This window comes from Thermobia domestica, chromosome 15 (genome assembly GCF_964235325.1).
Source record: "Thermobia domestica chromosome 15, izTheDome1.hap1.1, whole genome shotgun sequence".
Classification (NCBI taxonomy): domain Eukaryota; kingdom Metazoa; phylum Arthropoda; class Insecta; order Zygentoma; family Lepismatidae; genus Thermobia; species Thermobia domestica.
In genome coordinates, this window is record NC_137468.1 from 117431425 (window position 1) to 117445166 (window position 13742).

Here is a 13742-nt window from a genome sequence, read left to right on the forward strand (position 1 = left end):
ACACAATTGTTCGGAATGATGCTTGAAATTTTAAATAGACAATCTGTCCTTATTCTGGAAAATAATACGTAGTTTTTCTAGGCATTTGAATAAATATGACACTACATAATCAGCCAGACTTAAGAATACATCCAGATTTCGTTATTTCCTACTTTCTGTACAGCCGATTTAGGACAAATTAGAGCAGATTTCCTTTATTGCATTAAGGATTTTTCAACGCTTAAGCTTCCCTGTGACTACATGCTTTTAGCTCTGGAGAGGAACACCTTGGTTCGATTAGATCTTTCCTAAATTCTGTGTTAAAATCTAGATCTAAGTCTCATGGAATCTTAGTGCTAAAAACGAAGGTTAAACACCATCAGTTACCAACGCAACGAAATTTAGATATATAAATTTATATGAATTACTAATATGGTACTATATGGTAGTAAAACATTAGTTATAATACCATAAGTATTTTTTAAAAAAGCTCAGTAGAACCCCTCTAATCCATCGTCTTTCTTCCTGGGGGTATGCTCGGAACGCAGGAAAGGTCGGATTATCAGAAAATACAGAAAAATACGGATTTGCAGTATAATAAACAATCTCTGAACTCAAAAATGACTGTATTTGTTTTCTACAGTAGAAACATTGTAGAAACAACGGAAGAAACGATACAGGAGATGAAGGAGCAGTAAAACGGACAAGAGGTAACAGCAAGTAAACAACAATGCCGTGACGACAGGCAGTAAACGACAATGGGCCCCGGGAGTCACCGACGAGTCGGGACAAGTTCGGCTCTAGTACGGTCGGAGTGTGGAGTGGTGGACCAGCCGAGAACAGACGAGAAGTGTTCTACTGTATATATATAAAATCGATATCTCAAATTCTGGCCACAAAAGAGAGCCAGAACAAATAGTATTTTGCTACCACTCTGGGTATTTTATCTATTGACTTTTTGGGATAAAAGCAATTTCTGCTTTTCTGTAAAATACCAAATAATACATTTCTGCTTTATGAGAGAACAAGTTTTGAGGATAGCGTGAGAGTTTCTGTATTTAGAAAACAAAATGTACTCAACTCAACTTATATATCTTCGAAATGATCTCTTCTCATGATATTCTTTGTCTCCGTAGAGTTTCGAAATGAAAGACCTCACTAGTGACTTGCATTAAAGCAAATACATTATTTCTTATATATCGTATTAAGAAATGATTGATTTTCTTTGTGTAAAACTACTTGGATCTTTTACAGTAACATATATATATATATATATATATATATAATAGAGAAGGCCTATTGGGAGTCAAGTAAAACTGCCTTTTTGGTAACTTCAAAACATTTGTTGTAATTTGCCAAAGAAGAAATTTACACACCCAATGTTTTTAACACTTATTATCGACAAACGCATTTTCCTTCTTCTTTCATACTTAGAGACTGGTTTTATAAAAGCTGGTTTAAATTTTGCTCTTACGCAATTAAAACTATATTTGTTTCTTAAATTAGGGGAGACCGGCGTATTCACGAACACTTAAACTTTGATTATAAATAACTCTTTTGGTTTTGGAGATAAAATTAAGATTTCTTGTGTATAGACAACTTGGAGTGTTTTCTGTTTACTAAAGTGCAGAGGAAAGTTACAAGTAACATTTTTCAATAAATCAGCGAGATGGTTTAGAAACGCACCTATGTTCGGAATTGGGCCAGTGATCGGGGAAATCCCGAACATACTGTTTACTTTAAATTTTCCTTTACAAAAGAAAGCAAAATGCATTAAAAAACATTAAAATGTACTGTAATTTAGTACTTAAATCTTTAATAAGAGTTTTAATTACAAACATAACTCAAGCTAATGGGAAATATGACTAAACCTCATCATCTTTGAGATTATTACAAATGAAAGATAACAGGTAATGGGCTAAACAAAATGTATTCTTATGAAACAAATTCCGAGATAACGCTGCATTAAGTAAAATATTCATTAAAATGGAAACATTATTTGGAATTGTAGAAATCATAGATAAATGCATTAATCTGCTCCCAAGGACAGTATTAGTTATTAGTCCAATGTTCAAATGCGGTTATTTGGTTGAACAAAATTGAATAATTACTAATAGGCTACTAGGCTAAATAAATTTGTAAAACACTCTTGTGAATCATACTAAGAAAAAATTATGAAATACTTTCATAAAAAATTAAAACATTGTTTTGAAGTAGCCCTACAGAAACCACACACATATGCATTAGCTTTTAATTTCCAAGAACTGCAAGCTTTATGAGTCGAATTTGTAAAAAGAAATTTGAACATTTGTACCATAACTTCTTCGTGTTCCCCTGTATTCCATCTAAACTCTAAATGTTCTCGAGTTCGCTTTCCTCGTCACTCACTTCTGTTGTAGAAGTACCTATTTCTTCTGAAGAATTGTCGTGTGACATTAGAGTGGGCTTGAAAAGCAATTTTTTTTGGGACAGTCTTCGTGTTTTTCAGTGCAGGAACTGATTTCATCAAACTCTTCATTTTTTTTTCATCTTTTCTTCTAAAGCCTTTTCATGAGTGTTGCAGTCAAAATTTGTGAATGCTGTATTTTTCGGCCTATGCGTGAAGTGGTCATAGCTGAAGAACAAGCAATTGGAGAAATATGTGCTACCGAGATATAACTTGAAGTATACATTAAAGGACCAGTAGATGGACTATTTATTACACGAGTGGATATGCTGATTGTTACAGATGAAGTATCTGCTGTTGCTGATGTAGCTTTGACGGATGAACTTGTTGCTGCGATGGATGAACTTACTGTTGCTGCGACGGGTGAAATTCCTATTGCTGCGATGGGTGGACCTGTGCTTGTTAAATTAGCGGCAAACTCGTTATGAAAAATGTCCGGATTCAGAGGGTAAATTCCAGCGGCTCTAAATCATGAAACTGTCTTTTCCATGTTCGCAACCCTTAGGTAAGCTTTCTTGAAAATTGTTGGTACATCTGAAATGAAAACCTTTAGGAACTCTCTCATATAAACATAACATTCTTTGATATATGCTGCTTTAAGAGATCCGTAGAAAGTCAGATCTAATGGTTGCAATCTATGCGATGTATTGCGGAGTACAGAGAGCATAACCACATCATTTGTTTTACAGAATTCGTATGCTGCTAAACAAATGAAGTAGGTTACTAATGGCCTAAACTAACAAATATAGCAAACTATTCAAATTAATCAAGCTAATAAACCTTATTACCAAGACATGATCTTTTTCCCAAACGAATTTCATTAACTTATTATTTACTTTACAATAAAAATAAATAAATTTTTGATAATTTATTTCACACCACGGGGCAATCTCGAACACTCCGGGGTAATGGCAAACATTCTGTCTCTCATTTCCCCATGAGACGCAATTTTATTCTTAAAGTTGAAACTAATTGTTGAGTGCATACAGGCTAGTACAATTACAAAGAACTAATACTCAGATATAGGTAAATATATAGCTTTATCTGTAACAATATAGATAAGATAAGAGCCAACTTACCTTGCCCAAACTGTTGAATCAACATTATAAGTGAACTGACAAAAACAACAAAACGCATTCTTCCTGGCAATCCACTCAACTGACTATCACCAAATTTATGCTACACTTTCCGAGGTCTCTCCGATAGCGTGCAGCAGAGTTGTCTCTTTTCTAACAAGCTTCCTTGGGCATAAACTTGGGTGTTAGACATTACCCCTGTGTTCACGAATACTGCGGTTTCCCCTAATTATAAATAACTACTAACCTATTGGTTGCACATATATACAAATATTCTACTATTAGCTTTCCAATTTTCTATTAATAATTCATTGTACAGCACTGTGAAATCTATCTAAGTTTTGATGCTTACGGTATCTTTACAGAACAGTTGGATTTAGGAACTTCTTAAGACAAATTCATAATTATGAATGCATAAAATTTCTTTGGTTCTCAGAAAGAATGTCAATATATAATTGTGTCAAATAAAACGAGCTTCAGGAGTTTTGTTGGTTACGATATTAAGAGGGAAAAGTTGTTAATGCTAAGTGTCAACATATGTTATATTTAAGATTTTTAGAGTGTACAATATTTAGAGAATATCCATGTGAGATGTGTGTGAAGGAGGTATATTCGAAGCTTATGTGTATATATATATCTGTTAGCATCCTTCAATATAAATTGATATAAATAATGCAAATGGCCTACGTACCAGGTATTTTAATTTTGAAGTTTAATTTTTGTTTGTAAAATCGCTTACATTTTGGTACGTTAGTTAGTTAATTTCTCCTGTTAGATTTTGTGCAAGTTTGAATGATATTTGACTGGGAGAGGAGGTACTATTTAACTACATGATGGATCGTAGTGCAGATTGCAAGAAAGTTTTTAAATTTTAATTCAGTATTTGTACAAATATTATGATGTTTTTGTCATTAGCAAATTTCTTTGGATTAAATTATTTCCGATTGCGGAATAGCAAATTAAAGATTCTGTTGGAAAATGCAAAATTAAAAATATCGAGAGACTTATGGACAATGCGATTTATCATAAAAAAGTTTTTGCTCATAGCAGGTTATTAATTAGCTAACTTGGGGTTTAATGTCCCATGACAGCATCGAAGCTGTATGAGACATGGGCTTATAACTTAACGTGGGAACGGAACAACATAAACTTCCACCGAGAATCGTAGCTCAACATGGGAACGGAACAACTTAAATTTCAACCGATAATCGAACCCGAATCTCCCATTCCGTAAGTGTATGTGCTAACCATTTAGTCACAAGGAAATTTACTTATTACAATTATTGATGGTATAAGGACCATTAGAGGATCTCAATCTCGTAAATTCAAAGAGCAACCACAAAAACATTATATTGCGAAACTTTAAGAATAATCCAGATGTGAGTCTAAATTCCTTGATTAAGGAATTTTACCTCATACAAGCTTGATCCAGAAAACTTTAAATTGTAATGTAAGATCGCGTTGTCTATTTTAACAGAGTTTGCTCAAAAACAGTTACTGTAAATGAAAATATAAATTATTAGAGGAAATTCACGCCAAAGATGCAATATACATGTAGTTTTGAAAAAGTGAATAGACAAATCGCAGATATGCAATTCGAAATTTATTATTTTTTAAAAAAAAAAAAAGTAAGAGAAATACGTGCAGAAAAGCAGAATATGATTTGCATATATGCCTATGGCTACTTTGAAAAAATAGGAGAGTTTAGTGCTGGATGGGGAACAGGTCAAAACTCCCACAGCCAAAACCTCCACACTCAAGAAATGTCAAGGGTTTTGACCTAGAACCGCTAGAGGACCTTTAAAAATAAAAGAGACGTACCAATAAGATATGCAGATCAGGCTATTTTTCAGATACATGTTTTTAATTAATATTTGCAGAGCTTGAAGTAGGAGAATGGTTGAATTTTTCGTGAAAATAATTTGGTTTAAGTTTTACGCAGGGAATTATACATACCTTTTATTAGTAGGCACACATTTTGTATTTTGTATTTTTTTTTTTTTTTTGTTAGCTATCACGATTTTGTATTAAATAACTTGTCACTACTTTTCGTTGAGCAGCACCTTAATTTCAGTACATTATACATACGTTTACAAAAAAAAAAAAAAATTGCTTTAGAATAAACAAGATCTTCAAAGAACCACACAACAATATTTGAATTACTTTTCAAAATGTATTTTATAGTAGAGTATGGAATTATTTAAATAACTTTCTTTTGAATGCTTTTAAGAACAAATTAAAATATAGGTCCACTGGATGGTTCACTTAGGTACTTCATTAATTTAGGATTGCCTAAGCGAAAATATTTTGGTTTATTGATGTAAGAATCCGTGATTAAAAGTGTGTTACGGCACTACTGTAAAAAGAAAATGTATTCTGGTGAGTTACGAATACATTTGTAATTTTGCAATATTATTAGTGAATAACGAGGGGAAAATATACAAACATGAGACATATACCAGTCGATAGAACTCATTGATGTGAACAAAATGATATTTGTAAGTGTGAATTTTATACGAGAACATGGAGAGACACTATTTTTTTTTTTTGTAAATCTAAAATTTGTTGCTGGAAGATAAACGTCACCTGTTAGTGGTGAAGTATATCCCTCATCAACTTTTTATTACGACACTAGCAAGATGACAGTACACAGCGTGGTTCCCAAAATTATAATTAACTCTTAATTTTATAATAATTGATGATCGCTTAAATATAGTTTTGTCCTGAGACAAATATCTTCGCGCTTAACAAAATGGCGTGCCTGAAGGTAATTTTTTATGCACAGTTCTCGAGAAAGTAAACAGAACTAATTTTTTTGGTGTTAAAAATTATGTCGTTCGTTGTTAGTAATTGATAGTTTTTATTCTGCTGGAATAGACTATTTATTTATTTACGTACTCCGTCTGTAAAAGAATACACTGCTAAATAGCAAAATGTATCTATTAGTGTATGTTTTTTCTTAACGATGATACATCTACTTCTGACAGTAACGTACATAGTGTACATGATTATAGTAAATTACAATTAACTGATTTTGGACTGTATTAAAATTGAGCATTTCGAATGCTTCCTTTTGTAGTTTTATTATAATTCACTACTCTCCGATTATCACTTACACTTTACAAAATATAAAGAAACAATATACACAGTACGAAAATTTTAAGTTCACTAAAGAACATTGCATTTCTTACAACACTACTTTTAAAAAAAAGTTGCAAAGTTGCGCTATCCGTGCCTTTCTTCAGCAACCAACATCTTCAGTGATATTTGTATTCCGATTATACAATGTCCCTGGTTCGATTCCAGCTCGCGCTAAGTGAACTTTGTGGTGGACAAAAACTTTGTGCGTGGGTTTCGTCGAGGTTCTTCCGTTTCCCCCACTTTTGTCATTAAGCCATTCTATTCATTTCTCATCATCACCGTCTCCTTTAGCCTAGCCAGCGTAAGTGTGTGAAGTAAAACTCAAAAATTTCATTTCCGATTATACAATGTTCCCAGTTCTCAAGAAATATTACTAAATAAACTAAAACTTAACATATAGGTCTTCCACTGTAAATACTAGACAAGAATCGACAAAAAGTAAGAATTTTTTAGGACGATCTGCAAATTGCCTACAAACACATTCGCCACGTAACCAGTAATATTGAGAGTTAGCCAATACATATGAATGCTTCAGTTCAGTGTTACCCAAACTATTGTCAAGTATACAATAGTTCCCTTCGAAAGCAAAGTAGCATTCTTTTGTTTCGAGTATACAGTAGCATAACTGTATATTTTTTAAATAATATTATTTAAAATTTCCATTACTTACATGTTAGTATATTGTATATTGCTTCTTAAATAAATGAAGGCTATCAAGAATATTATATATTAAACACATGAACATAAACTACTAGAATTTGTATAACCTTTGCCTTATTAAATTGCATATCAGTTACTTCTATAAATCTATTAATATATACATATGTTTCAAATTCTCAACTTAGTGTGTGATACAAAATTCACTCGAATTTTATTTTTTCTGTCTTTTCGGACTAATGTTGAATCTAAAAGAACAACAAGGGCAGGCCATAATTTTACCTGCTGTAGCGAAACCTGTCTTCAATAAAAGTTCCTCAAGAAGAATATACAAAGACCTTAGACACCTATCACCTGCGGACAAAGACACGTCATTTCTTGTAATACTAGGATAGGCCTACATACTGAACGTTCAGCAAATTGCACGTGTAGGAAATAACACAATGGTTTGGTCCCAAAATGAAACGAACGCGTATAGACACTTAAATTTTATTTCCAAGAATTTATCCAAATGATAATACAGACACTTTAGTTAGATTAAAGTAAACACAATGACGTAGATGACATATTTTCGCTTCCACCTTGCAATTCATGTTTAGTTTCTTTTCAAAGTTTCGTTTCTATTTGAACAAACGTATACAGTAAAGTGCGTTTCATCGATCAAGAGCAAAACCACAGCGACAAAACTAGACTACTTCATCCTGAATTAAAAGATTTCGAAGTTAGAAGCAGCCTTACTGTATTTTTTATCCTATTTTGCTCCCTACACTTGTTTCCTCGCTCAAAACTTTGAAAAAAAGAACTGCTGAAATCTTTATATAGGAAAGTAGTTTGTTTGAAGGACTCCTAATGCATTATGTGCATATTCAGAAAATTCATAGATCCAGTGTCCTTTGTTAGATCCAATGTCATTTAAAAATGTTATCCATCAAAGTCTATGCATCATCGTCTACACAGTTGCCTCAACCATTTAAATACGTTTCGATGAAAAGTATATAGTGATTCAAGGAAATGTTCTGTCTATTTTTCACTAGATTTTGCACTACTAGCTATATGTTTGTGATAACTATAAAATTGAATTTTGTACCATATCTTATGTAATGTTTCTAGAATTGCACTTGAAATGCCTTCCTTTGTGTTGTCACTGTATCTAAATCGGGTATAAGTGTTACATAAATTCTGTCCTTCACAGGAACGTGGTTGCCAGGATGTAGAACAAATGTCTTGAATTCATGCTTAAGGAAAGATCTCATAGAAGAAAGCTGGAACAAGTAATTCCCAATGCGGCGGAACGAAATCTTGGTGGAAAATCACCATGGGATACAAAAATATAGTTGAGGTGCTACGAAGTTATGCACCATATCAAGGTAAACACAAGTTTTGTGATAAACTAGCTGAAAATGAGGAAACCAGTATGTTGCGGCATATCAAGTCGCAACGAACACCAAGTTTTAGGCTTTCCTTCTGTTGTTTCATGACGACATGAATGATTTTATCATCTCCATATTCATACATTATGGCTCTTCACTTTTCTGTACGTGTGAAAAGTAGCGGAAAAATACTCACGCTGAAGGTAGTTATTACCCTCATCGATCCGATGTGAAAGCCTGCTTACGACGAGGCAGAGAGAGAGGTATCATTTCCCAACTAGTATTGTAGTATATGGACTTCTTACACAGACGCCATTTCTTTACGAGGCACTGCAGTGCTCGCCATAGGAACACAGACTCGAACTTAAAAGATGTATAAATCTGACTCTTTTACCGCAAATTCTAATTTATTTTAAGTTTCTACATAATAAGATTTTGTAATGTTGGAAAAACATTATGAATAAATTCTCATAATGTTGCTATTTTCATTGTTTAATGGAAGAAAATAACTAACCATATGATTTTAGGGAAGAAACTCCCATAATTTTATCAACTAAATCAAATAAAAACCATAAGGATTTAATATTATATTCTGCCTGTGCTGCATTGGTTTTGGCACAAAGCTGAAAATAAATTTGTTGTGCGCACGTCTCATTGGGCAATTGATGTAGTTCTGTACTGATAAAATCACTCAGAAATTTGTTGCTAATTTTGCTCTCAGAATTTCTACTATACTAGTTTTACTTAAAGAGAAACCTCGTTTATCCGTCAAACAATGTAGAAGACAATCCAAATTGTAGCATAAAATTGATGCTGAATTCTTAATGTTTTAACTTGAATTCTGCTGTATTGTACGATCGTCAATAATTTCACCAAATCACTACTTTTTGTTTTTTTATCACCCATTTTTGAAAATTGAACACAAAATTGGACTAAATCTCTGAATATTTTTATATTAATTTGGATGCTACTTGAAAAGATTACAACTATTTCCCGCTACGTTCCTTCTCAATGTTAAGGTAACTTAAAATATGAAATTTTGCCAAATGCAACAAAATTCACTCTTACTTCTTACTTCTAAATTTGCATAATACCAACAATATATGGAAGATAAGCATATATCACTGTTGAAATGTCATTCTTAAAAGATGAAGTGAATTTTTCAGCTTGAAGTACTATGAGTATGCTTTTAGGCTAAGCGACATGGATGTCATTCTTAAAAAAAAAAAAAAAAAAAAAAAAAAAAAAAAAAAGTGCTCCTAGGTATGTTTTTATTCGAGCAGATTTTAAGATTTAGTTTTGACGTTATTTAAAGAATTTTTCTTGATTTTAAATATTGTAAATTATGATGAAGGAATAATAATAATAATAATAATAATAATAATAATAATAATAATAATAATAATAATAATAATAATAATAACAGCAAGAAGAATTTACGCATACCAGTATTTACTAGATGCTTTCTTTCTCTGTATGAATTTTATGCATGAATTACCATTAGACTTCTGTGACGTTAATACATAACTAACTAACTAACTAACTATGGCCTATGGAACCCCGAGGATCAATGCTGCGTTCACAAAAGCTTTTCACTGACTTCTGTCCTTAGCCAATTGGATCCAGTTTCTACTTTGTATTCCTATCTCTGCGGGATCCATCTTAATATTGTCCTCCCATCTGCGCCTAGGTCTTCCTCATGATTGTTTTCCGATTGGTTTTCCAGTCAAGACTTTGAAAGCGTTTCTACTTTCTACTTTCTACTCTACTAATTATAGAGCATGCATGAACTGATTTTTCTGTAGGCTATTCAATAACTAGATACCACTTGTGGATTAGTAATAGCAACTAATTTTTTCCTACCTCAGTCTCTTACATTATCATCTAGCGTACTTGTAAGTCAGTTGTTGGAAGCTTAAGGTCTTCTTACAACATCTAAGCAACGTCTAAGCTTTATAAGATCTGGACCTACAACTAAACGTGGAATCTGCAACAAATGCAGTTCTACTGACAATCGAATTCAAGGTTCTCCCACTTCTTTTACGAGACTAACATTTAGCCGCAAGGAAACGCAACATATTTTAACAAAAATTCTAAACCGTGTATAGTTGAACCATTTCTGAATTGTCGCAGTAACAACTAACAGTAACGTAGGATTCAATATACGTAAACCATTTAAGACAGATAAAGTAAATTCAACTACGAGGAAATAGGATATACTACTAGGTATAGTCTACTTATGAAGGACGCTTTTCATATTTATATTTTAACCTAGGTCTGACTGCTTGAACGAAATACATAATGTCTCTATTTATTTATTTAAGAGAGGAAATGATTGTTCCTCACTCAGCAAGAGTACATTTGTTAACGAAGTATCTGGAACGTTTATTTAAACCTCTTTTCTTTTCTTAGAATCAAAGTAAATTTATAAAAAAACTAAGTTTGCATCAAGTGCTATGTTCAAAAGTAATTTCAAATAATTCAGCTGTTTTCTCGTTGTGAGACAGGCTATGCCAGTGCTAGTTTTATAGATCGAGAAAAAGTATAGAAATTACTCTTATTTCTCCTTAGAAGTGGAATTGCCAGAAACATTATAGCATGTGTCCACTTAGCTTTAAGGAGTTTTACACACCAAGCTTCATCGTTCTAACATTAGGTGCTTGTGAGGTAAATTTTGAATCCACCATTCCCTCTAAATTCGCATTTTAATGAAACTAACATAACTAAAGCCAGGTTCGAGCTAAGAGCTAACTATGTACTAAAATTATTTTAAACGGTCCAGAAGTTTTTTCAATTATGATAAGATGGTATTGATGATAACGTGAAGAAAATCATTGTTAAAATTGCCTCTTCCCCTCCTTAAAAATGGAATTTTAAAACACTGGAATACGTGTCTACTTACTTTAAATTAGGAATCTATACACTAAGTTTTATGCCCTCAACTTAAAGGTCTCGTGTGATACTTTACTTTTGGCATAAATTTTGCACTCTTTTTCTTTATGCATTTTAACGAAAGTAACGTGATAAAGCTCCGGCTCGAGAACGGTGCTAATTATGTTCAAAAATTAATTTCAAATGATTCAAAAAATTCCTATGGTGATGTGTATGTGACTAAAACAATTTCAGAAATTCCCTTTACCTCTCCTTAAAGGTGTAATTTTCGAAAATGATAAGATATATGTCTACTTAGTTTTAATGAGACTTAATTGTATGGGGTTTTACGTACCCAACTTGAGAGGCTCTGAGATACTCTATTATTGACATGGTATATGCGTCACTCTTCCCCCCTTAGTATATGAAGAAAAAAGCAAGATTGAGAACAGTGATACTTTTTTTTACACATCTTAGCCTTTTTTTCGTTATGACAATACAGACAAGGTTGGTTTCATTTATGCAATATACTGGTTGAAATGCCCATATTTGCAACGGAAAGATTAGGTTTATAGTGAATATCTTTGGGGTGCTCTTATAAATCAAAGTAAAATTATAAAAACTCAGCTAGACCCAAGACAAAAATTCATTTTATATGGTATAACCATTTTCTCATGTTGGTTATTTTATGAACAGAAAATTGGAAATGAAAATAATATAGAAATTGCTTTCCTCAGCCCATTTTCATCCTAATCATCATCAACATTTTCGAAAGCGGTAGAATTCGTGTTAGCTTAGATTTAATAAAGATTTTATATCCGAGTTAAATCTGTCTAACTTGAGCGGTTTCCAAAATGTGTTTCCGGGATATATTTTGAACCCCACTTCTCTTCTAGGATACACATATTAATCCTTAGAGAGCCAAGCTATTTAGTATCCGAGGAGTGCCAAGCGGGATTAAATTGGACCCTAATGACTTTTTCTTGTGATATGTGTTAGTCGTGAGAATTTACTCATCATATTCTTCACTTCGGTAGTCTTTTTATGGTAAGTTTCTCATCACATGAAGAATCATATGCAAGAAGTTCAGATTCTATTTCTTATTCGATGAGAACTGCCCAGTAAAAAACGCGCATTGCAATGCCGATCCACGGAGTACCGAGTGTTGTACATTTTGGACACCAATCAAATAATAATAATAATAATAATAATAATAATAATAATAATAATAATAATAATAATAATAATAATAATAATAATAATAATAATAATAATGTTAATAATGTTTTAAAACTAACAGTCCTTACTTACAGAGCTATCACAGAAAAATAAAAGTGGGATATAATTTGTACCCCGTTTAGATCTTCTAAGGTTAATGGAAGTAACATAATAATAACCTTGAACATAAGTAACGTTGTCCTCCGCCTGCCGTTTTTATTGATTTATTTGTCTTATTTTCATTGAATGCATGTATTAAGAAGGGAAATATGGTTAAAAGTTTATGTCAAAAATAGAGTAACTCAGGAAATCTTAAAGCCAGGAACATAAAACTCGCCGTATATATTCCTAATTTAAAATATGTACAATCCCTTGTTCAAGCATTTGCCAAAAAATTCCGTTTTTATAGATGGAAGGGGAAATTTCTACAACGGTTTTCTTCACATTCCAATCAAATACTATCTCATAATGACGGGAAAATTTCTTGAATTGAAGCGTGTGAATTGAGGTTTCGAACATAGTTCACATTTAGCTCGAACCTGGCTTGTGTCATGTTAGTTTTAGTGCATCCACAGGGATAGTGTATTCAAAAATTATGCTAGAAAGTATAGAACACATGCTTCAAGGTATTTGAAAATTGCACATTTCAAGGAAGCAGGACAATTTCTATATTTTTTTCTGAATAGACGGTATAAATTTGCCATCAATATTTCCTATCTCACTACGAGAAACAACTCAACGTTTTGAAATGAATTTTTTGCATATAGAAAGTTTTCGTCAGTTCACTTCAATTCAAATATGCATCCTGAGTGGAGGAAGAAGATCCAAACAAACATTCCAAATATTTTCAAATAAACTGCTCATCCTATGAACGGACGTTTCTGCTATTAAATAAATAAATATAGGAACTTTCTGCATTTCTCGCAAAAAATCAGATGCAGGTTAAAGCACAAACATGAAATGGATCATTGATATGTAGATTAT

At 32.5% G+C, this 13742-nt stretch overlaps 1 long non-coding RNA gene across 1 annotated transcript in view; it reads left to right on the plus strand.

The window, feature by feature from the left end:
- Positions 1-13742, plus strand: part of LOC145671894 (uncharacterized) — a 64040-nt gene that overhangs the window by 14649 nt on the left and 35649 nt on the right. The window contains exon 3 of the long non-coding RNA XR_014128560.1: positions 8492-8666. This is a non-coding gene — a long non-coding RNA (uncharacterized LOC145671894). The remainder of the gene's footprint in view (positions 1-8491; positions 8667-13742) is intronic.